This window comes from Cavia porcellus, unplaced genomic scaffold (genome assembly GCF_034190915.1).
Source record: "Cavia porcellus strain 051 isolate PalLab524CR breed Dunkin Hartley unplaced genomic scaffold, mCavPor4.1 scaffold_29, whole genome shotgun sequence".
Lineage (NCBI taxonomy): Eukaryota > Metazoa > Chordata > Mammalia > Rodentia > Caviidae > Cavia > Cavia porcellus.
This window is the reverse complement of record NW_026947512.1, coordinates 39803314-39830052: the sequence shown is the minus strand read 5'-3', so window position 1 is coordinate 39830052 and position 26739 is coordinate 39803314. Positions and strand designations below refer to the sequence as shown.

The 26739-nt window shown below is 36.4% G+C and overlaps 1 protein-coding gene across 20 annotated transcripts in view; it reads right to left on the bottom strand.

Annotated features, from left to right (window-relative positions):
• Nrg1 (neuregulin 1) overlaps positions 1-26739 on the bottom strand; it is a 999063-nt gene that overhangs the window by 81580 nt on the left and 890744 nt on the right. The gene's annotated exons all lie outside the window — the stretch shown is intronic.

The window sequence follows — 26739 nt, the reverse complement described above, 5'->3', positions numbered from 1 at the left end:
TTTAAACATGTACAACTAGAGATAATTTCTAGTCAATGAACCATCAGACACACTGACAATAAATTTTATATTGTAATTATGGTAGACACTTTACCTAATTCAACTCATTTCCTTAGTGCACAATTAATGCAATCAGGGGTAAATCTATAGGATTAACCAAAATGTAGAATGTCATAGGTTAATTAATAAAATTATATTATTTTCTTTATCTCAAGGAATTCAGAAAAAGCAAGGTAATAACTTGCAAACATTAAAATGCTTGCATTAGCTTACAATAATAAACAGAATCATAAACACATTAGTAAAACATCTCTTCATTCTGCTCAAAATGAGTTTGTTTCCATTTAAGAATATACAAACTTATTTGCTTTCAGATGAATATCTAAGACCAGAGAAATTGTGCCTGCAAGTTACTCCTTACACTATAAAATAAGTGTACTTCTTACATTTTGACGGATTTGACCAATCAAGTTTTCTAAATGCATCAAATCATTTTGGTAACAAATGTCAAATTAATCTGGAAAAGCAACTGGTAAATTTTAATGTACAGTAGTAAGTATAAATTATAGTATAGTAGCATAGCGGAAGGGAATTTATTCAGGTTTATTATCGTATTAGAGTAAAAAATAAAGTGAAAATGTTTTTGAGTACTAAATGCTTGATTTCTTTAAGAAAGACAACTATAGCTGTCATGGTAACAGTTACTGGATCATAAATAGCGGGGGCAGATCAATTTTATTATTTTCAGTTTTGAAATGCTGACATTCACTTAGAGCATTAATATTATCTAGAAAGTAAATATGTATTGTGTATTGTTAAAAATTCACTAATCAACACATTTAACTGTTGACATAGCTCTGGGTTATAAATTATAATGGCTACAAGTGATTTTAACTTTTACATATAAAAATCATGAAATATACAAACCAGTCTTCATCATGAACAAATAGTTTATAATTTATGTTTACTTTTTCCTTTCTGTGCCATTCTTTCTGTTATATTTAATTTTCATCCTACATAAGCAGTTGTTGATATTTAGTAACCAACCTTACTCAGTTCTATCACCAATGAATTGTTAAGTTTTTTCTTGGGTTACTAAAATTATGGAAAAAGTCTCTTGAAACATACAAGTTTAAAAGCTACCACATTCAGCATGGGTTAACAACACAAGTCTGGATGCTATGCATGTGAAAATCTGTCTTTCAGACAAAGAAATGAAACCAGTTATCCACTTCTTGTCCCCACTGGTAAAATGGTATTAATTAATTTCACCAAAGCCCGGAAGTCCAATTTAACTGCTTTTATTCTTATGCTAATTGCTTTGAAGAAGGTGAAGCAATTGAGACAGGGGCTTATTTCAAAAGCCTTTATATAATGAGAATACTTCTGAGTGCTCATTGAAGTTGACCACCATCTAATGCAAGGGATGAGCACTTTAAAGTACCCTTAATTGGACTCAAACACTATAAAAGCCTGCACCAGTCATTGCATACATGACTAATAATAAAAAAGTCTAAATTATGTGGTTACAGGACTAATAGACAAATTGTCTGAAGCTGAAAGCAACTTGAAGCAACCTCAGATCACAGATGATATTCATATTATTATGTTTTCTTCCCTAATCTGTATCACACGTTCTACTGTTTTCCTGCTCTGTCCTTCTGAGTGTTTCCTTTCAGGAAGCTGGTCTAGGGCACTAGCTAAAATGCAACAGGCCCAGAGAGACTCCCAGGAGTACTGCACAGTGAGAGCTTATGCTCCACTTGACTTGTAAAGAACTTTGTTGTGATTAAATCTATAAAATGGATGTTTTTATTCCATCATCCCAATAAACAATTGATATGCATGATTTACCTAAACAAGACAGTGCAGCATGTGCCACTAATATAATATGGTTCGTGTAGAAAAGGCCATGTGAGTTTAGAGGGTTTTTGTAAACATAATCTAGATTTTTAACAATGCAATGACACAGCGGAAGGCAGCAAAGGTGGTATTTCTTAATGGTAAGTGTGACTAGGTGTATTCAATGTGGGAAAATAGACTGTCATTGGTGGAAGAATTTTTTTATTTTAAAAAGCAAAACAGAAAAATAAAAGGATAGAAATGATACAGAATTTCAAATAAGAAAAAAAGGAGGGAATTAACACTAGTTACTATACTGTAGGTTGTTATCTCAGAACCAGTTGTTCAGGTTACAAAATCTAGACACAAAAGTGATCAGTCAAGCAATGACAGCACGAACTGTTGTTTTTGATAAACTAAGAGATATTGTAGTATAGTTACCTAGCATACATAGACATACATACAGTGATGTATGTTTACTAACATACATGTAATCTTTTCCTTTCTGGTGGAGGAAATTTTTGATCAGTGCTAGAAATATACTTATTTTCAGCTTCCTGGAAGCAACTCTCAGGGATCTGGCAAAATGGGAAAAGGGTGCTGAACTTGGTTCAGTGATCTGCTATGTAAGTGGAAACTGCTGGCATGAGCACTTTCAAAGTCTCTGGGAAAAATACCAGAAAATAAAAAATGATTAAAACTCCTAAAATTTATAAAGATTCTAAAAAAAGTCACAGCTTAATTTGAAATGTTTGTGCCATATTGATGAAATATATATATTCATTGAATTATCTGAATTATATAACAAAAGAAATTAGTGACAGTTGGGAGTCAGTTTAGGCATTCACAAATAAATCTAAAAATTTTAAATTTGAAGAGAAAAATAAGATCAGTAAATTTCAAACTTAAGGATTACCAGACATTTCCCATATCATTTGCTCCCTCTGGGCTCTTCTGGTAAATGTGAAAGCAATTCATTAAGAATTTATTTCCTGAGAATGTAATGTATGCCGAGCACTATAGATGATGAGAAGATAAATCCTTACTTTTTCCCAGATTTACAACAGAGTCAAGGAGACATTATAAATTTAGTTAATAGTAACTCATATTAATTAACTTCACCTTCCTCACTTGAATAGTGACATCAGTAAGAGAATATGCCTCAAACCCTATTTTTCATCAGTTATTATAAAAGGGAGAAATTTGGGGTGAGTAGATCTGAATGAACTTAAATGTTCATTGCTATTGTTCTTCCTGTCAGTGCCACATAGCAGAAGCTGGAATTACTACACTACATTCCTCAGACACATAGGTCAACAAGAAAACTGAGAAGCTGCAAAACCCTTACATGATAAAACCACAGCCAATACCGACAAAGTGTCGGTCACTGCATGATCTTTCCCTCCACATAATCATGCTGAGCAGTCACTTCCCTGTATTATACATTCTATAAAACACTTGTAGAGTTGCGGATGTGGCTCAGAGGTGAGGGTGTGCTCAGCGTGCTTGAAGCATAGTGTGCTGCCCCCAGAACCTCTACCACCCCCACCCACCTAAAGACCAGTTCACAAAAGACTGAATGCTCTTAATTTAAGTGGAGATAATAAGATTCAGACAGCCTGAACTTGAATCACATATTTTATCTCTTTAATACAGCTCTGATTATCTTATATGTAGAAATATAAACTATCCTAATTCAAATACAAGTAGTAAAAAGTCTCTGGGAAAAACAAAATGCATTATGGAAAAAGATTGGACTAAAAAATGTGTGAACTAAGCCCAAGTACCTCCATATAAGGCGCTCTTTTACTTAGTATGTAAGGGGTCTTAATTGACATTTAATTGCAATTAAAAGGAAAAAAAAGCTTATACAAGTTAACTATATACATGTTATGGCAGAAGTATTCCAAAAAACCCTGTAATGAATTTTGGTGAATAATTTCTAAGCAGAACATATGTAGATATATGTGTTCCAGCTCTTTTTATGGCTAGTAATACAATTAACACCATCACTTTGTACATCGTCCAATTTGGTATTATGAAATCCATTTCATGTCATCACAGGGTTTTTGAACTAGCACACAGCATGCAACAAGCCCCTAAGCTGAGGCCATCCTTCTTATTCTTGCAGTGATACCACACATAACATGAAAGCCAAATGAATGGGTACAGTCGGCCCACAGGCATGACTGAGCAGTTCCTTAGTATAGAAGACAAAGAGCTAGACCGAAGAAGAGACTTGAGCTCAATCAAAGTCTTTCATTGTCTCTTAGAGGGATCAAAGGCAAGCCACTTAATGTCTCTGAGCTTTAGCTTCATCATCTTTAAAATTTTAGGGTGGGGAAGAATGGGGAGACATTCGCGCTACATGATGTCATTTTTAATCTTTGTAATTATAACAATTAAAATCATAACTTTTAAAATCATATTTGCTACTAATTTAAAAAGGTATATATCTATATCTATCTACACACACACACACACACACACACACACACACACACACACACAGTGTCATTCACATATTTTGCCATGTTTGCTTTTCCGGTAACTACTTGAAAAAGCAGTTTTCTTTGGTCTGCATGAAATGGCCCCAAACTCTTTTTCCCTGCCAGTTCAGTGGAGGACCCTTTAAAACAATACGTTTTTCCAATCAATCCTGTGACTCTCTGACAACTAATTTCCTTAAGTCTTCTCTAAATTGGGCACAAATTGAAAGGAAGCCAATGCAGAGTGAGCTTGAGGTGAGAAATTTCATGAAAATTTTACCTTGGCTCATGAGATTCAACTATGCATTCTTAGATTTACTAAAGATTGCTTTCTACTTTATGCTCATGGCAACCACTAAAACGTTACAGGGTTGCTTCATATAGTATAATTGGACAGCTTTTGTATCCCCTTATGTGTCAAAACAGTAATGCCTCAGTTTCAAAATAAATCTTCACTGTCCTCATAAGACTAATACACATGTAGAGGGTCAGGAACAGAAGGAATAATAGACACATTCATGGAAATAACTTTATAAGTGTAAAATCAGACATAGATGGAATACTTTCAAAGGAGTCAAGGTTCCTTCATTTCTCATCATGATAAGGTAAATTTTAGCCTTATGAAAAAGGATGTTAGAGCCTTTTTTCCCCAGTTACATAAAGAGCATTAAAATTATAAGGAAGAGGTTTCTTCTCAACTGATAATGACAGTGAACACAGAGTGGCCAGTTCAAGTGTCATTTTGGGACAGTGTTGAATAGCTTCAGTTCTTTGACAAAACTCCTTCAGCTCTCTGAAGGATCCAAAAGGCCTTTGGAAATATGGAGCTCATCATAATGCAAAGACAGTAGCAGTCAGCCTAGAGCAGATTCATTTTCTGTAGATTTGCAGGTCACCATTGCTTTGGGGCTGTGGAGGGACATCAAGCCAGTGTGTGCAGTGGGGCAACAAGGTGGAGGAAGGGACCAGGGCATTGTGAATCTCTCAGAGCCAGGGCACCAATGACCTCAAGACCTCCCATGAGGGCCCACTTCTTAAAGGTTCCACTACCTCCCATAGTACCATCCTGGCGACTCGACTCAGCACATGGACCTCTGGAAAATAAACTGTAACCATGTTTACAGGTTCCAGAGATTCCAGATTTGGATGAGGAGAGTTGTGTATCAGGATTGGGGTGTGGCTAAGAATGGAATTATTTCCCAAACATGAGTAACCACCCTCCAGCCAGCCTTCTCTTTGGAGCATAAAAGGGCAGAGATCATAAAATGGCAAAGGATGATGGAGAGAGCTGTGAATTAAATGTGGAAATACTTTCCATTGGCTAGAAATCTAATGAGCTACAATTTCCAAACCTCCTCTTTCCTTTTTCCTACATACATAGTGTAACTTCAAAAGCCCAAAATATATCTGCACTTGAGAGAATAGCCAAAAGATTTCAATGTATAATATGGCAAGAGAAAAAGCTTCAAAAATGTTTTAACTTAGAAAATTTCTCAACTGGGCATGATGGCACATACTCAAGGGACTCAAACAGGAGAATCACTGTGAGTTTGAGGCTAGTCTGGGATACCTAGTGAGTTCAAGACCAGCCTAAATTATATATGAAGTTGAAAAATAAGTAAATAAAGTTAAAAATCATCTAAATTTTATGGGTTAGCAATAACAAATCAAATATAAAACTGTTAGGTGCTTTACCACTTAATGCGAGGCAAGATATGAAAAGGTTAATCAAAGAAATGCCTAGCCCCTCTCAAGAAGACCCAGATGCAAGAATGGAGGAACCCAGAAAAGGAAAAGAAACCTTTGGTGAAGAATACTAACAAAATCTAGAATACATGAAGCAGATCCAAAGAGATTAGCAGGAAATTAAAAACTCCATTGAAAGCAGGCAAAATACCATGACAGAAACTAAAGTTGGCCTTTCAAAACTTGAAGATAGATTTGCAATGTGTGATCATGAAAGAAAAGGCTTCTTAAAAATGACAAGGAACCAGGAAGTAACAATTCAAAGGCTAGAAGATGACAAGAGATCTACAACTTAAGAATAAAAACATTAAGCAAAGAAGCAGGAGTAAACACAAATTAATTCCAAAGGCTATTCACAGAAATAATTAAGGAAAGCATAGGAAAAAGAAATGATATCCAGTTAAATGAGGCATGCAGAACTCCAACCAACTACAACCTAAACAGATCTACACCCAGACATATTATAGTCAAAATCCCAGAAATGCACCATAAGAACAGAATATTAAAAAGCAGTCAGAGAAAAGAAACAGATTACCTATAATGGAAGACCCACCAAAATAACGACAGACTTCTCAACACAAACTATCAAAACACAAACTATCAAATCAAGAAGAGCATGGAGTGGGCTGGGGATTTAGCTCAGCGGCATAAGCATCTGCCTTGCAAGCAGGCGGTTGTGAGTTTGGTCCCCGGTACTGATAAAAAGTTAAAAAAAAAAAAAAGAGCTTGGAGTGAAGTAGTCCAAGCCCTGAAAGAAAATAACCCAGATTTATGTACTCTGAAAAACTCTCTCTCAAAATTAATGGAGAAACAAGATGTTTCCAAGACAGGGAAGAACTGTGGGAGTTCATGGCCACCAATCCAACCCTACAAAAAATACTGAAGGACATTCTAAAGAGAGAGGAAAAAATACCAGGATTCCAGCAACAGTGGCAGAGAGACCTCAATGAATGGGGCAGACAGTGGAATGAAAGAGAAAAGTGGACAAATAATAGCAGAAAAATAGAATAGCAGAGATGAGGCAGAGAAGGTTGGCTATAATCTCTAATATAAATAGCTTTGATATACTAACAAAAAGAAACACAGGCAGAGTAGATCAGGAGAGAGAGTCCATCGAGCTGCTCTGAATAGGAAATATACTCAACCTGAAAGAGGGTTAATAAACTGAAAGTCAAAGATGAGAAAACGACGCTCTATGCGACAGGGAACCAGAGAGATATAGGGGCAACTCATTCAGCAGCTGCAGATAGGTTGGAAAGTCATGACACTTTTGTGCAGTGGAGAACTACTCAGCTAGAAGGAAGGAAAACCTTGTAGCTTTAGTAAGTAAAGGAATACAGCTCAAGATCAAGCTCAGGGGTAAAAAGGTTCAGCACCACTTAGATAGATAATGGGTTGCCCCCTAATCTCAAAACTAAAGGAGTTAGTGGGACCCAAAATATACAAAGCAGCCTGAGAAAGGGAAAGGGGAGGAAATGCCTAAAAAAGGAAGGCAGAGAACATTAGTAGTGTATCCGGATCTAAAAACCACATTAGTCTTATCTCTCTGCTTAGTTTGATTATATTTTGTTCTGGTTTGTCTACTCATATTAGATTTGAGGGCACAGACAGTTATCCCAAAAATAGCAGGCTATACTACGGTAACTATCCTTAATTTCCTATTAACTTAAACTGAAGCCCTGTATTACTTACATTGTCTTACTATGAGTGATCTTATTTGAAGCTGGTTTGTTAGACTGCTGTTTTGTCTTGACTGATTTTATTTGAATTTGGTATGCTTGATAGTATCAAGTCTAAGAGTAGAGGCAACTACTCTAAAGATGACAAGATGTAATAAGACATTCTGGTTTGATTATTCACTGCTTTTGAAGTCCTACAATGTCTCCAATGTCTCCAATGCTGTATTTTTATTAATACTACTATGTAATGTTATATTCAATTATATTATGTCTGATGATATAGACAATTCTATTGAAAATAATAAGAGAAAGCATAGTAACTACTGTTGATCACCTAATATTGTGATTTTATATGTGTTTTTCAAGGAATTTGTTTTGTTGTCTTGTTTTGATCTATTTTTCCCTATAATACAGAAAGGATAGATATACATGGAGAGAGTCACACATGTGGAGAATTTCAGGAACAGATTATATGATGCATGATGTAATGAACAGATACTCTGAAGAAGAGACATTAAGACACCTAGTGTTGATTCTGTAGCATTAGGACATAAAACTTGGCAATACTATTATTCACTGTTCAGAGTGATATTAGTCTTGACTCGCAAGTTTAATTTCAGCATACATAAAGATATGGACAGCTACTATGAAGAGAATGAGAGACATCATGGTAGCCATTGTTGACTTCCCCAATGTCAGGTCTTAAAGACCTAAAAAGCCTTCATCATCCTGATCTGATTAGATTAGTTCTATAATGCTCAGTATGTATTCAATGTGTGTGAAGATGGGGACAACTATTTGGAAGAAAACAAGAGACAATACGACAGACAGTGGATATCTCCAGTGGACTTGTTTGAAATCCGTGATTCTTAAAAATGTTTCCTTATGATCTATTCTGTTCTGTTTTGTTAATCTTACCCTTTAAAATAAAAAAATGCTTATAATACTACATTTTAAAACAAAAAATTGAATATTCCCTAGATACTAATTTAATAAGGTGCAGTCAGTCTATAAGAATGTGAAATAAAAGATGTTCTGTCCTTTTTTTTCTCTTCTGTAATTTTTTTCAACCCCCTTTAATTAATATAAAAATAATAAATGTAATAAAGATTATTTCCAATGGAATGCGCTTCAGGTAAAACCTGCAGTGTTTTGCATGTGCTACGAGGCAACACCATCATTTGGTGAGTCCTGACCCAATAATAGCAGCTCCAATCATTTCTTCTTAGTAAGTAATGAAGTGGTTTCTAACCAAATGTCAGCTGAACTGTAATATTTTAAAGAAACCTATTAGAAATCACTCTATTAACTTAAATGTCAGTATGCAGCAGAGAAAAGCTGCTTAACTCCAAATGCCAGGCGCCAATCTGACTTAACGGATCTGATCTATTTCTTTTCAGACACAGCTAGCCATTTGGTTTTAAACATCCTGAACAATTCAAAAGAAATTTAGCTTTCAACTCTGTAGGGTATTTTTGTGATATCTACATGAGAAGTTCTCTATATGGATGAAATGTGGAATTTGATAAGCTCTAGAGCTTTTTTGTTCTTTGCTTTAGGGACCTGGGATCACTTGTGGGAAGCCTGAAGTGCAGTAGAGCAGAAAGGAAAAGCCGTAAGATGTTTGCCAAAGATTTAACAAACATCACATACTATGAACAAGCCTAAATTAATGTAATTGGGCAACAGTTTTGGATACTTTATTCTTATTGGATACTTCTTGTAATTTGCATCTCACTTTTCACATCTATTACCAATCATATATTCATCATGAATGGTAAATGCAAAATGAACATCTAGACAATATAAAATAAGCAGCATGGCAGGAAGGATATTTTGAGGTTCAACTAAATAATTCCTAGAAAGGGTCCAGTTTAGCAAAGTATCATTTGAGTTTCTGTATCTATCAGGTGTTAGGCTGACTTGCAAATTTTGGATGGCTTCTATATTCCTTATATAAAGGAAATATTTTGTATCAAGAAACACTAAGGACAGAATTCCATTCTGTATAAAGAAAAACAATTATTAAATAAAGTGAGAAGGATTTTCTTTTTTATTGTGTCTATACTGATTATAATAACAAGGACAATTGAAACTAACATATTTTTGCCTTTTTCTATTTTTCACAAAGTTGCAAGCTTTTAGAATCAGCACTGCTTACAGAAAAGCAGCCTTCTCCTCTTTCCTCAAAACAATAGGAATCTTACAGAACAGAAATTGAAAGGCAAATTAATGTTTCACCCTGGAAACTAAAAACAAATAAAACATTAAAATAACACTTGGTATAATTAACTATGGCACAATAGCATCTACATCCCATACACATAAAGCAAGAAACAGTTCCAATATATTAGGTGAGACAGCTGTATGGTGCAGCTGGTAATCCAAACATGGATTTAAAAAGAATATTCATTCTAGGGCAAGGGGGTAGGGAATATGTATCTCAGTAAACAGCCCCTGCCTCCCATGATCTGAGGCCTTGGTTTCAGTTCCCAGCACCAAAAACAAACAGAAAATAAAACAAAAACACTCCTGTATTTTAGTCCTTGTGAGCACAAAACTAAGAAGGCAAACAGAACCTTAAAGCTTGGCGCTTGGATCACTTAAATTCCTGTTTGTTTTTGTTGTTGTTGTTGAGACCACTAATGATCTAAAGCGGTGCTTCCAGGACCTGGGTCAGAGAAACAACAATTGACAATTCAAAGCACAGTCAATTTTACCAGGAAATCCGCCATACTTTCTGAGGGACTGAAGGGCTGAGGAAAGAAGAAATGGGCAAAGAACTTTAAGAGTGAGCCCACATTTTAAAGGAGCAGCACATAGTTCCTGCTTTCGTCTTAAAATCATCATCAGTACCCACAGAAAAAATGCCATGAAAGCTTTTTTAAGTAGTGCAGTAAGGCAACTGCCTTTGGAAACTGTTGGATAATCTGTTTGAAATAGCTTGCATGTGTCAGTATTCCAAGTCAGCCAATTCTAATGACAGAATAAGAGATCTCATAAATGGTCAAAAGGGGAAGAAAAGAAGAAACAAGTAAAAATTTAAGCCTCAGTTAAAAGCAATCTTTTAGGAAATACTGCATCTTCTAAAATCCATAAGAACTTTACAATTAAGGTTTTCCGGGAGAAATTATTAGCATAATATAAGAAAAGCAGGCTTGTTAATATTTTCATAGGAAATGTTATTTTTCACAAATTTAAAGTCACAAATGAGTGATACCATTGAACTAACTTACACGTCCTCTATGAACAAAATTAGGCTGTTATTCCTATGTTCATATCAGTGTTATTTACAGTAGCCAAGAGGTGGAAGCAACCCCAGGGATCACTAATCTAAGTGGATAAACACAGTGTGTTCCATGCATAGAGCAGAGTGCACATCCGCCATACAATGGAAGGGCACTGTGACACACACTGCATCATGGACAAACCTTGAGTACATTATGTTGCAAGAATAAGCCAGCAACGTGAGAAACACTGTGTGACTCTTCTTAGTGAGGTATCAAGAACACACAGCGAAATGGTGGCTGCTAAGGGATGAAGGGAGAATTAGAGAATTGGTTCTTGGATACGGAGTTTCAGACTTACAAGTGGAAAAATTTCTGGAGAGTTCTTTCAAAGTGATGTAAATATACCTACTGCACTACACCTTAAAATGGGCATGGTGGATATTTTGTGTTATAAATATCTCATCACAATTTTAAAAACTAGACTGAGCAGTAGGCACCTGGAAAAGGACTAGCTTTGGAGCATAAGCCTCTGCTGCACTGTTCAGTCCAAGCAGGAGAAACTAAAAATCACACAATAAACCTGGGAAGCAGGATTCTCTCTCTTTCTCTGTCTGTCTCTCTGTCTCTCTCTCTCTTTGCTTGAAAAATATGAGAAGTTGCTTTTACTTACATTTGAAAGTTAAAGGTGAATGTCTATGGATCTAAACTTTGTTTTTTCATGTATTATACCTACATGGACTTTTTATTTGGAATTACTGGTATTTTCCATTTATTCTGAAAGCAGGACACAAAAATATACAATCAGGTCCTGGATCCATGTCCCCATTCATTTGAACATGTGATTTTGAAGACTCCATAAGGGAATGTCCCTAATATATAGTTTTAGTCATCAGTGGAAAAATTCTGAATTTAAAAATGTCTTCTGTATTAATAATATTAAGGATCATTCCTTTAAATACATACATAAGAAAATGTACAACATTCATGTCTACATCTGCATCCATGTATGTTTGCAACACCTCCAATATCAACAGCTTGCTTTTGAGCAGGGCAAATAGAAATTATATTGAATCACAAATATTAGCTTGGAAAAACTAAAAATACATAGCTATGTACTGACTACTGTCTTAACTTTGAAATATTCCTTTTCTGATAACATAGTACATACATCAACAAAATCACATGCATGAAAAAGCTACAAATTGAGAATACCATTATTAATAGTCTGACAAAGTCTTCTAATTGTTACACTTCAGAACTCCTATTTTGAACAAACTGAATTAAATTTCTGATTTTAATGAAATAGCTTTGTGTGAATATTACATGAATAAATAGAAAAATGACTTTGGTGGAGAATGTTTTCTATTTCCTTTTTGTAATAATTAGACAGCTAAAAACTTGAAACTCACATAAAGTAGCATTAATTTAAAGATTTTGTAATGCTAAGTAATATGCTATGCATGAACTGTGTGGAGACTGAATTGTAACAGGCTAACTACAAATCCAATATACAATTCCAAATTTGCAACTTTCACACCAAAAATAACTCTCAGTGCATAAATTATTGTTACCATTTAAAGTGGATACACATCCTAAAAGGACTTTGATTCATCAGCAGTAATGATGTCAAAAAGTAAAGTAAAAATATCATTAAGTTCTGTATTTATCAATTTAAATTGTTGTATAATACCAGGGGAAGAACAGTATGATTTGAGTGGCTCTATCAGGAAGAAGCAAGCAATGAATATTTCCTGAAAATTGGGACATAAGTCATTTCCTATCATAATTCTAACAATTGTGTACATTAATACATAAATAGTTAGGAGAACCCAATACATGTTGAATAAATGTATGATGCTGACATTCAGAGATTCATTATTTAACAACAAGTAAATCACTAATGTATGCAGAATCATTTCCTTCCTGCTCCACATTCAATTAGTCCTGAGGAATTCTTTCTTTATAATCTCTTATACTTCTGCTTACTTCCTGCTTCCTCTTGCACCATCAGATTATCACCAAAGCCATCACTGTAATCATCACTGTCCTTAATATCATTTTAATGTCTGGAACATCCAAATCTTCTGCTTTATCTACTTCTTAAAGAGTGAAAATAACAGTATGTGACTCATGGGGATTTTGGGGGGGAAGATGATGTAATACGTGTAATGAAAGCCCTGAGCATACAATGCATGCTTAACAAATATTGATTATAAATAAATCCCTTCATGCAGATCAAGCTGGTCTATTCACTATGCATTTAACATGGTGGTTTTCTCTTTACCCTTTCCTTCCACATGAAATGCCCACATCTATCAGAATCAGATACATCTTCTAAGGCCTACGTCCAACACTGATTGATGCCCCTGATTTTATCCCTTCTCAGCCTTTATTTTTCTGATACCTCAAAGTTCTTAAGCATTTACTCTTCATACTGCTCTCTACTCTAGTTAGCAGCAAGAGTTTTACCTCTCATTAGACCATCCTCTTAGATAGTCCTAGTAGTCTGTACCCAGGCCTACTGACAGATGTGTTCGAAATCTTTTTCTAGCTATGGAGAGCTATAAAGAAAAACAAAGAAACAAAAAACCTTCAAAACTTAGAACTAATTTGGAATAAAAACCATACACAAATGAAGCAAATAATTATTCAGAAAGCTGAAAGTTTAAGTATATGCAGAAGTATTAAAGGCAGTAGAGGCTGCTGGGGGGTAAGGAGGAAAATATAATGAAGACCCCAGCTCATAGGAACTTACACAAGACCCTGCAGAGTAGCTTCAAGCTGGGGTAACGAGGAACACAGTTACACACAAAGACTGCAGGGAGAAGCAGAGCTGAACACTTGACCACTTCAACCAGGGAGGATTCACTGTATCTAGAAGTTTGGAAAATCTCTTAAACTCTTCTTCCTCCAACTCTATATGCAAGCCACATTGGCTGGCTAGTTCTTCCTACCTGTCTAGGCATGTAGGATAGTACTTTAAGATTTTGCATTGATTTTTCTTCTGTCTGGAATATTTCTTGCTCTGTACATCTACATGGTTAATTAACACCTTCAGCTCTTTCAAGTCTTTCATTTGCTGTTGGTTTCTCAATGCAGCCTGCCTAAACCACTCCATTTAAAATGATCACATTCTTCTTGACATGCATAGCGGTGCACCCCTGGAACTCCAGCACTTTTAAGAGGCTGACACACGGAACTGCAGGTTTAAGCCAGGTGGGGTAACTTAGTGACTTAGTGAAACCATATCTCAGGTTGAAATATACAAACATGGGCTGAGAGTGTACCCCACGTAAAGCAAAATAAATAAACAATAAATTAAACTTAACATGTTCCTTCCTCAGGGCTTTGACAACTTCTTTCTTTCTATACACACCACCTTTTAAGATAGTACATGATTCCTGTATTTGTTATTCTTTTGTTTGTTTGCTCTTTTTACAGATAAACACTTAGAATGTACCTACTCATTAGACACTCAAAGAATCTGGAACAATAAGAAAATCTAAATTTTTCCTGCTTTGAAAACTGATCAGATTTTAAGAAGTCGCAGGAAACATCAAAAGGCACTAAACAAGGCACAGCCCCGTGTTTCTGACCAGTCCGTCTGTTACTACCATGAGGATGTCACTTCACATTTCTGGATCCTGGCGTCTTTACTAGTACAGTACAATACTTAGACCAGTTAATCTACAAGATTTCTTATGTTTTTAAATGAGAGTGGTTTTCCCGTGGTCTTTAATACAATTCAGACCCCCTGCAAACCGCTGTTACCTTGTCACTCACAGCAACAATCATCCCATTACTTTATCAAGTACATCTGGATAATGATACTTCTGCCTAGTGAAAGCCAGCACACTTATGGAACTTGAAGGTTCTGCACCTGTTCTTCAAAGACCGAGAGAAGTTATTCAGCTCCTCTGCACTTGCTTGCCATTTTATGATGGGCATAAACCACAACAATTAGGGTAGACACACATGCCTATGACTGCCCACACTAATATCAACAGACGGCATCTGGCAGGGAGGGCAGCTTTCTGTCTCAGCCCACCTGAACCTTCTGACCAGCAGATTGGTGATCACACTTCTGTGCTCTCCTTATCCCTGAGAATAACAAATCACAGACAAAAACGACATGAAAACAAACCAAAACAGTAGCGTATCTCTGTCTTTGTCAATACATCCCTTGCAAATCCTGTCTCTTTCTTCAAGCTTGTCCCAATAAGAGCAAAGTATCAAACTTAGGATTCAAGGAAATATAATTTAACTTTTTAAAATGGCATAGAGACTAGCTCATATACTGCAATGAGCCACTAACTATGCCAATGCCTCATGTATAGTAACTCATTGGTCCTCGCAACAATCTCAGGAGGAAGGTACAATTACTGCCACCATTTCACAGATGAGAAAATTAGAGCACAGATGGTTTACAAAACTCACATACTGTCACAGAGCCAGAGACAGGGCTGGGATTAGAACTCAGGCAATCTGCTTCTGAAATGTGTGCCTCTGATCATGATGCTCCACGAGATAAAATTCTTGTAACCTAAAGGAGGGTGTGTGTGTGTGTGTGTGTGTGTGTGTGTTTGTGTGTATGGTGTGAAAATTATCTATTAATGTATTTAGAAGTCTACAATTATTTGTCATTTAAGTCTGTAATGACTGAATCTGGGTTTAAGATACACTTTCAGATTATACTTCTCCTACACTGATAAATCGCACTTAGTGTACTCTTTATTCTAAAAATACACAAATGAGATGCCTACCTTATATAAAGTATGTACATTGGCACTTTTTGGGGCACAACAATGAGTGAGCTATGACTCTAAGCCTTAGGAAATGTTTGGTCTAGCACAAGAGTTTTCTGTGAGTATCCAAACAAGCACATCAGAAGTCAGAATGCAGCAAGGGCATTGGTGAGGAACAAGCGACATGAAACCAGGCAAGAGTGGAAATGGACCCACGCTGAATGTATAGGTGAGTCTTGAGAGCAGAGCAGAACTGGGAAAGGCAGAGATGGTGGGGAGATAAGGATACTGAGGGTAGAAAAACAGAATAAGCAAAAGAATGCATAGGAAAAATAAAGTAATATTTAGAGTAGAGTGCTAGTTGACCAGATCTTGGGCCACTAAAGAGATGGCAGGGCAGCAGAGGCACTAGAGTCCTCCAGATAGGAAATCTGTGGTCCTTCTGCAGAAGTATCTACAACACCAGAGGACAGTATATTAGACAGTGAGTGTTTTCTAAACATCCATATGGTATACTCAAGGACTAACAATGAAAATAAATTTCTACCTTTATGAATACAAAATTTCACAATCAATTTCAAAGGAGATCCAATAGCGCACAATGACTCAGCAGGGCTAATGCATTCAAAGAATATTAACCGCTATGGTCAGCTGCTATGATCGGCTATGACCAGCCTCAGAGACTTATCAACCCCTTGTAGTCCATGAAAGAAGTAACAGGTCAACAATGAACTTATCTGGGAGTTAAGCCCAGGCCTTCTAAGTATATGGACTAGGAGGACCACACATTACTCTTTCTCTTCATTTGTCATCACCAATTTCTTAAACTCTGTTGGTACATAACACAGAAAGAGTGACCTATAAAATAAGTCAGCAGAATTTACACCTTTTCTCAAGAACAGAGCCTTCCTCAGAGAGGTTTTATCCTTTACATACATGTTCATTCTGCTTAAAATGTAGCTGACAAAGTTAAGAAATTTTAAAAATTTACAAACCCCCAAGATCAGAACTACAAATCAGAAGTATAAACTACTCGATCAATAGACACTTTGTAAATGAAAGCACAGACTATAGACTATATGATTCTGTACTGCTTCTAGCAAGAAGTCTAACATCTTTGGGCTTCTCTGTGCTAAAATAACACATTTTGTTCAAACTCTCTCTGATGCAATAAGGCTCTGAATTTCTAAATTTTACAGCAATAATCCACATATTCAAAATATGTATGGGCCTGCAGCTATTTAGTATATTATATATCTCAATGAGATCACACTATTCAATAACGCTGTAACATAATCCACATACACAGGCTTTGCAAACTATCTATTAAAATATATTAAAATATTACAATATCCCGAAGATAACATCCAAAATCATGAAGATGCTATATACAATAAATTTCACTTAAAATACCAATAGTGACAAGTATCACAGATAATTAACATTTCACCCCAAAATACATAAATCTTTCAAGGTAACAAATTATCAGTTATCAGCAATCATAAATATCCAAATATTTCAAGAAGTCAATGTCTACCTATATTTACTGCATTTAGCACAAAGGTTTTCATAAATAGATGACTGAATAAGTAGTGTACAGGATATTAACTTCTTTTCCTCACATTCTACTAATTTTAGTCAACTAAATATAATAAGATCAGGTTCTTTCCAAACACAATTTAGTCATCCAGGGTTACTTTAGAGGCCTCCCTGTTATCAACTAAGCAAAAAGATAAAAAAGACCAAAGCATTTGTTTTATATATTTTTTCATTTTCCATATAAACCCAACCTTTCACAGAATACGAGACATTTGTTTTTTTCTGTCTTTTGAAGATTCCTAAGAGTTGTCTGATGAAAACTATAAAATTTAGTTGGCCTTCGGATTTAGGAAGAAAGGGTCAAAACTGTAGCTCTGGGACTGGGGGTTTAGCTCAGCGGCATAAGCACCTGCCTTGCAAGCAGGCGGTTGTGAGTTCGATCCCTGGTACAGATAAAAATGAAAAAGACAAAACAACAACAACAACAAAAAAAAAAAAAAAAAAAAAAAAAAACTGTAGCTCTGGCTGCCACTAATCATTCCTGAGATCAGGCAACACTCAGCATCACGTAACGATCAATGGTTACCGATTCCTTTCGCTCCCAGAACAGCAAGCAATTATATGACCCAGGAAGCTCTACCCGGGGATTGCAAACAAATGCTAACGAGATTTCAGTCCCACTGTCCTTAGATCGTTTCATTTATTTATGGAGCTTTTATTGCTGTGACACCAACATATTTCATAAAACAAATACTTCCTGCTACTTAGCAAAGGAAGAAGCAACACTGAAAGTCATCAGGCTAATCATGGTGAAGTCTGCGGTTAAGTCTCCTTCCCTCTCCCCCACCCCGAGTCACGCAGTAAGAAATCACAGGCCTGGGCCAACACTCCATGGAACATGATGCTCCACGACCCTGGTGTCCAAACAGGATGGGGAGAGACTGTGGAGGAGGGATGTGCAGGGAGGTAACTGGAGAATAGTAACTCCGGGACAGAAAGAGAAGAGTGAAGAAGATGACATATGAGAAAGAAGGGCAGGGGAGGGGAGGGGAGGGGAGGGGAGGGGAGGGGAGGGAAGGGAGGTTAAAGGAAGGAAAAGCCAGCTAGTTAAATAAAATTGTGCCGACATCTTTCACCAGCATAGATAACACAGTTAAGACCTGAGAGATCTGGTCTCACTTGTTTTTTTAAGAATTAAATTTTCTTTCTTGCCACAACTATCCTTGTCTTTAGTAACTTTCATTTAAAATACAGTTCATAAATTTCCACTTTGGCTGGGAGAACACTACCCCAAAAGGCAACTGAAATACCCAAATGCATATCATTGAAAATTATAGTAAATCAAGTTTAATGGATCATATCATTTCCCCATAAAAAAAATAAGAAATGTGTTACCTGAGGAAGCACTCTATTATTTTTCACCATATTTCACTGGATCTATGTCCCTGTTTCCACTGCAGTCAGAAAGCTGACACTCAGGTAAAATCTGTCCAGAATATTGTCAGATATTTTCCCCTTAGAAGAGGCTGCCTCATAGCCAGACCTGGAGGCACACATCTACAATCCTATCATTCGTGAGATTGAGGCAGGAGGCTCACCTCCAATTTGAGGCCATCCTGGGCTACACAGTGAGTGTAAGACCAGCCTGAACTACCTAGCGAGGCCTTGTCTCAAAAAAAAAGTTAAAAAAGAAGTGATTGCCTCATTGCTGTGACTCCCGGTACAACTTCTGCAGCAAATCTATTATGCTTGCAATAATGAGAACCAAGATGATCAAAGTGTAAAAGTTCTCATATATTTCTAGCTCTACATTAAAGAATAAATAAAAACATTTATTATGCTCATTACTATATATTTTCATAAGTGACACACTTACAAAATTGCATCTCTCTGGAAGAAAAAGCATTAGTGTGCAAGGAATATATAAGATCCTTTAAGAACACGTATCTAGAACAACCTGGCTTGTCCTTTGTGGAGGCTGTAGCCAACAGTCCATTTTAAGTTCATGAAATGTTCGCTGCAACAGAATCAGTAATATATATTTAAGCAACAATTATTCTTCTTGTCCTATAATAACATTTCTTTTTGTCTTGTACTTGTTAGAAACCTCTAGCAATTACATATGGGACCAGAGGCCTTTTAAAATCCATCCCCCTTCTCAAACCTATTAATATAAAAGCCTTCTTTGCACACTGTAAATGATTTTTATGTACCCAATTGTATTAATTATGAAATGAATTCTCTTCTTTAGAAGCACATTTTTGAATTATGCTTGTATCTATACATAGATATACACATATTTAAATGTTTTAATTAAAATAATTTCTATGTTTGATGTGACTGGTGGAAAATTATTCTGTAAAATCACTGTTATTTCTATGGGTTTTATCAAATGATAACAAGTCTAGAACTTCATTTCTATCTTTTGGAATGAGGAAATCTCAGTTTGGAATAATGAAAATGATAAGGTAAATGTAATCTTTACTCAAATCAAAGATTCATGATCTTTCTAGCCAGGCTCCTTTCTTTGACTACATTTTAACTGTCCTTTTCCAATTTTCCATTCTTTCTTGACAAATATGACTTCAGCCACCACTCCATGGTTCTGTCTTCTACAAGCACTCTCTGCCCTTTATGAAGCTCCTACCTAGCATGCTGAATTTTGCACTTCATACAAAGAGGAATAAGCTTGGTGTTCAGTCAGTTTCTATCTAGGTAAAATCATTTTTAAAAATAACCTCAGAACTCAAGTAATTAGCAAAGTTCCCTATCACTTAAAACACTTAGTTGTAAAGATCTCCTAAAATTTACTCCTAGAAATGTTAACACTAGTTCATATAGATGTATACATGAATCCTAACACAGAACAGGACAGTGACACTTTTAAGCCTCGTCCTAACAACAATTTATCTCTATACAGCATAACTTATTTTGTCCTCATCAATAGCTTTTGAGAGTGTTAGGTGCTAACATCCTCATATGTTTGTATGTAAATGTAAACCTCAGGTGGAGCTATGATTTGCTCAGAGTGACACAGTTAATCAGGGGTAGAGTCGGGATTTGATCTCAGGTTTCTACTTTAGCATGGTTCTTCAAAGCTACGCTTACTTACAATTAAGCAAACACCTTAATTCTCAAACTCCTAAACTTATTCTCCAAACTTTGACATTCAACTACTGTCAAGATCAAAGAAAGGGAAGGACAAAGTGAAGAAAAGAGATACAGTAGAAATCGGCATTGGCTTTACATTTATTAGGTTCCTGGTCTAGGTTTGTTGCTTTCTCATATCTCATTTAATCTTCCCCAAAGAATTACTATTATCAGATGTGAGGAAACAGAATGGAGGAATGATTATACTTGCACAAGGTCATTAATTGGGCAAACAGGATTAAAATTCACATCTTTTCAACTGGACAAGAGGACAAACGAGGAAGAGAATCAAGGGATGACAGAAGCCGAATACTGGCCTGCATGGAACATGGATCTCTCTCAACAGTATTGCTGCTTAAATGCTTTGAAAACTAAAGAACTCATTTTTTTTTACAAATATGTGACATATTTTGAGTTGAGAAAACTTTAACAGTTAAGAAATTTCCTATACATGATATTCCTGGAAGATGGATGTCTATTTTATAGAAGTGTCTTAGACTGATCGAGTTCAACAGAAGTAATGTTCTCTCTTCTGGAGAAGGCCACCTGCTCTGGAGTGACAAAAGCTTCCCTGAATAGGATATGAATAATAAGAAAGTAAGTTTTTACAATTACAATGATATTTATTATTTGAATACAACCACTTACAAGAGTTTGAAGAAGAAAAGTAAGTTGGGGTGAAGGGAAGGACCAATTCACTGCAGTCTTTAGCATCCCACTCATTAGACATGGTGTCCTTGCGCAGGTCACTGTGCCCTTCCAGATCTGCCATTTCCTCACTTGGGAAACAACTCAGATGTGTTTAAAAATGGCCTGTGTATGCAAATATACACTTGCAAGCCACCAACTGTATTATCGAGAAATAACTTTTGGATGTGTAAACACACACACACACACACACACACACACACACAGAGTCAAATTCACTTCAATAAAGATTGCAACAAGCTCTGAGAGGGCACTGATGACCTTCACGCACTCCTAGTCAGTCATTCTTCATCTGAATCGTCTATGAATAGCAGTTTGAGAATCAAAGACTTAAAGGCAGGGTGTAGCTTTCCTCTGGAGAGTAAACAAAAACCTCTCAGTAAATAATCATTTGAATAATTTTGATGTTCTGTAAATCAAAAGCAAACAGAAAATATGACCAAAACACAAAAATAAAAATATTTGTACTTAGCAGCTTTCCAACATGTGAACATATCTTATGATCCATAAATGTTAAAAGAATTATGTACACATTCATCTTTAAAAAAAATCCTCTCCAAGGGCCAGCCGAACATGAATCACCCCAGTCTACCCAGATGGGTGGGAGTAGAGGTCTTGATGGTTGTCACTTTACGACAGATGATACTGCAGGGCAAGCATTCCATATTAAGCAGATGGAGAAAAGGAACATACTAAAGAAAGAATGGGAATGGCAGTCACACCATGAACAAAATTAAGATCACAAGAAGAAATGCTGAAGTCAGAGGGTACGTGTACATAAGAAGTATAAACTACCTCGAATTGAGTTATACAACTAGATTCTCACAATTCATAGAATGGAAGACTTGGGAAAGCAGCAATGGAACCATGGGGTCCAGAACAAGTGCCTGGCATACACCAGGCATTTGTTCACATTTACTGGATATAGCAAAGTAAATGACAGTAGAAAAATGAAACTGTAATCTATAAAAAACATGGAAACATAAACATAAAAGTAGCCATGATATAGTTTATGGTTTAGCAGTTCAACAGATTTGGTAGACAGGAGTTATATTCTTGGTGCTTACAAGTTTCTTAACAAACCACGAGTTTTTTCTGCTTTGGTTATTTGACCTACAAAATCTCTCTCCCTTCATGCATTCAAGGGATACTATGTGACATTATTAGGCCAGAAGGAGGAAGAAAAAAAAGACATAGTTTGGGACATAATGATTTTCTGAGAATGTATGAGTGCTGCTATGCATGAGAAACACCTAAGAGAATCAGCCAAGACCTGCATGAAGCACACTAAGGAGAGGTCAAGTGTGAGATAAAAAGAGGGACAAATCAGGTTTAAATCAGCTTAAATCAGGCTGTGAGCCAGGGCAAAGCCCTGTAATGGAAGCTACTCTGGAGGCTGAGGTTTGAGGGTCACAAGTTTAAGGCCAACCTTAGCAAATCAGCGAGACAATGTCTCAAAATGAAAACATAAAAAGGGCTGGGGATGCAACTTAGTGCAAAAGGTCTTGGATTTGATCTCCAGTACTGAAAGAAAAGTTTAAATCAAGAAACAGGTATACTTGGCATACTTTTCACTAGCTAAAGACAAAGGTACTTTGGTGTCATAAAGTTGATATATAAAGCCAGAATGGCTTAAACAGTAAATAAAATTTAAAGTATAGTTGGGAAGATGAGCTGGGAGAAGAAGATGATTGATCTGGACATTGCTGTGGAACAAGGAGGAAGAAGAGAGGAAAGAGGTGACCCACATAACCATTTGCTGGGGGTTAGGGTAACGCTCAGCCCTGGGAACCACATTGCTCTAAATGCAAACTGAATGAAGCACAGATAACCAAATAAAGGGAGAGACCACCACTTCTGAACTGAATAAGAGCAATACAGGAAAGCAAGAAGAAAATCTAATTTTGGCGATGTGAACTACATCCATTTGACCAGTGGTCCCTTTTGCAGTACCTGCCTCTTTTGTGAGTAAGCAGCCTTCTAAACCAGAGTGTCCAGCTTTAACTCTCTAGAACAGGGCTGAAATAATGGGAGATCATAGCTCTGTATGGGCATATTTAAATGGGGGACAGGACACTGCTTTATTTTTTTTTATTAATTTTCCATTACTTTATATTAGATCTCTTAAATTTTTCAGCTCTGTGAATTTGAGTAAAACAGTTTCACTAGCCACTTTAATTATTTGAAATGGTCCAAATCAGGGAACACTCAGTGCTCTCCTGTTTTAAGTATGTATTGTTAAAGTGGAGACAAGTTATTTGAGAAAACTCTGAAATACCTCCAAGCAGAGTCCTAAGAAGCGAAGGGAAAGGCCCCACTGGAATTACAGTGAGTGCCACTTCCCAATGCAAGAGAAGCAATTGTTTGGCATACTCATCATGTTGATCTTTTGCAGATGGTAATGATTCATACTGTCACTGTGGTAACAATGGTCTGCCGCGCAACGCAACAAAAAGATTAAAAGACAAAGCAAAACACATTTGGCCTAAGATGAAAATACCAATATATTTTTGTATCCAAGAGTCTGTTGTCATGCAGGGTTTTTCATCCAGAAAACACTTTCGTTCAAGATGGTACCACAGTTTCCTGGCAAGAGTCTAATTAATAGACTCCTTTTATGGTAATCTTAAGTTTACAACCTCCTCCAATCAGTCTTTTCCAGATAAATAGATGATAGGAAAAATTCTAAAGCCTACACAGAGTGCTTCTTGCCCATGATATGCAAAGCTCTGGGTATGAACCTCAGTATCTCAAAAAGGACACAAAGTAAAACTCCAAAAACAAATTGATGGTTCAAATATTATGTGATTCAATGAAAACCAAACACTTCATTTGCATCACAGCAATAAATCATTGTGGGGCTGGGAAAGCATTGATTACACATAGGAAAACTTCATAATATATACTCATTCCAGTATGCAGAGATCAATACAGTGAAACCATGAAATTATATTATGAAAGAAATACTCATTTCAGAAAAAAACGTAACCACAGTATTATAAGCAATTTAGAAGACTATATTTTGCTATTTATTCTAATAAAGACAAAGGATGTTCTAATTTGACAAGAATCACTGAGGAGGAGAGAAATTCTAGTATTTCTTAAAAAAAAAATCCTACTAGGAGGAGGTAGATTGGTTTGGGGACTAAGAGCAGACACAATTACTGAGACTGGGCTCTTGTACTCACAGGCTCCAGCATAAAGAGGAATCAATTAGCCCTCAACAGTCTATGACCTTGAAGGCAGCAGCTCTGTGCATAATATGCTGAATATGCTGAGACAGAAGGGAAATGCAAGAGAGAGAATAAAGTCCTGAAATCACTGCAGTGCACGTTTCAGATATGATAATGTCTTTTAGAAGCAGAACTCATGACAGCTGACTTTATGTCAAAGACATGCATGATGACAAGAAAGTCCCAATGCTTTCCCATCTAAACAATACTTTTGAATGTGAAGAGTGCAAGAGATTCCAAAATGACAATCTCATTGTATTTTTTTGCACTCACTTTATTGAATAGTTATGACCTTTTTTAAACAACAAAAATAATCAATCACAAGTCTAAAAACAGAGCTGCCTAGATACTTACCCCAAACAAAAACAAAGACAAAATTTTTCACTTGCAGTTTTAGAATTTTTCAAAATGTGAACCAACTGTACCCTGAACTTTTCAGAGAAAACTACTACGTCCCAGCCTGCTTATCCCCGACGCACTCCAGAATGCTACAGCTGTGCGTCAGCCACTGTGATGCTTTTAGGCAGCAGTAAATCTTTCCCACTTATTGAAAATGCCACAAAATCAATGTCCTGGCTTAGAAAACAAGAAAGAAAAAAATGTATCAAATGTATACTCCATTAAAATACTTAGGAGAATTTCCCTAAAAAATAATTTCTCAAAACTTGACAAATACTTCCTAAGAGTCCTAGATCAAGAAAATGTGCTACATGTTTTTTTTGTTTTATTTCATCAGATGAAAAATAGAAGAGACTTGAGTTGAAGAGTTTTATTTTTTTTTCCCCTTAAAGAATCATCACCTTTTGCTGGGCAACTCAACCCAATCCGGGCATATTTTCATTAAAGATTTAAGTTTAAAATGATAAGGAGGTAACCTTGGTTTCAAAGTGAATTCTCCTTCTCTTTGCAGGATCTGCACTTGCTTTTTATAGCTTGTCATTTCATCTGGGTATTATTTCCCGGTCATTTTGCCAGGTGGGAAGAGGCAGCGAATGCAGCGATGTCTGTCACATCTTTAATGATGCTTTGGGGATTTGATAAAGATACCAATCAGGGTCTGCTTAAAGGAGGTTTTTCTAATTACACTTGGAAAAGACAAACCTCTTTTTAAACCTTTGCTGTTGGAACTGGTATGTGTGAGAAGATAGTGAATCACAAATACATATCAAATTTCCTGCATTTTCATGCCACAGTGGCTACTTTGTACTTAATGTCTGGAGGAGGTATTCTTTATTCCATACTACGGTCTATGGGGAAAATGGAAGCAGTATTTCATCACAGACACTCTACCCTCAAATCCCTTCACCTTTAAGAGAGTTCACATGTGTTATTAAGAACCAGATTCTCTGCTCTTTTTTTTTTTTTTTTGCTTTTATCAATGATAAAAAGTGATGGGAGACACATCAAAAACAAACTAAAAGTGATTTTTAAAGAAAGCTGTAAAAATTTCTCTTCTATATTCAGGTTGGGAACAATACAGCTAATCGGGGTTTCATCCGTGTCAACTTTCCATTATAAAGCTATTGCAGTGACCCACTGAAAATGGCAATGTTCCGTCCTGCACTAGATGTGGAGTCTGTTCACTCACAGGTTATTAAACCAGGCTGCTGCAACCTGAGCCGATAAAGTGACATGTCTGACGAACAAAAAGATGTAACTTACTAATAGACCGTGTACATGTCAATGACTGCTAAAGACATTATTACTCAATTGGAAAAGACAAAACTAACTTGGGAAAATCCCTTTATGCAGAATATGCTTTAAACAAAATAAACTGCCACACCAAGTGTCCAGTCACTGAAAGTACAATATGTGCTGGACTATAACAGTTTCAAGCTAGGGAGAGGTGAGCGCTGTAAATGTCTTAACGCTTGCTGCACTGCCAGGAAGAAACATGGAACACATAAAGGTGGGGAGAGGTGGGGAGAAGTGAGGGAGCAAAGAGATACAGAAAGATAAAAAGCATTGTGGGCTGCTAGGAGGCAGAAGGTAATCAAAAGGCTATAGAAAGTCTCCAATCGGAAACAGGCAGCAAATACGACCTATTGGTATATGCATATCACATTCCTATAATACACAAGGAGTGGTCTGATGTTTTCACTTCTAAAAATGTTAGCGATAAATGTAACAAATTAAAGCATGACTTGCAGATGCTGAAGTTTTGGATTCCCAACCCCTGATTTAACAATCCAGCTAGAGGGAGCTACTCTTAGCAGAAGGCTTCAAAGGAGTAGTTTACAAGGTTTCTAATTTCTCCCTCCTCTCTTCAATGCTACCCCAAGCATCTCGATCACATGATTTACTCAAATAAAACCATGTAATTACAATGAAAGAAAGGAAACAGCTCCACAATCTAGAGAATACCTCTAGGGAGCTGG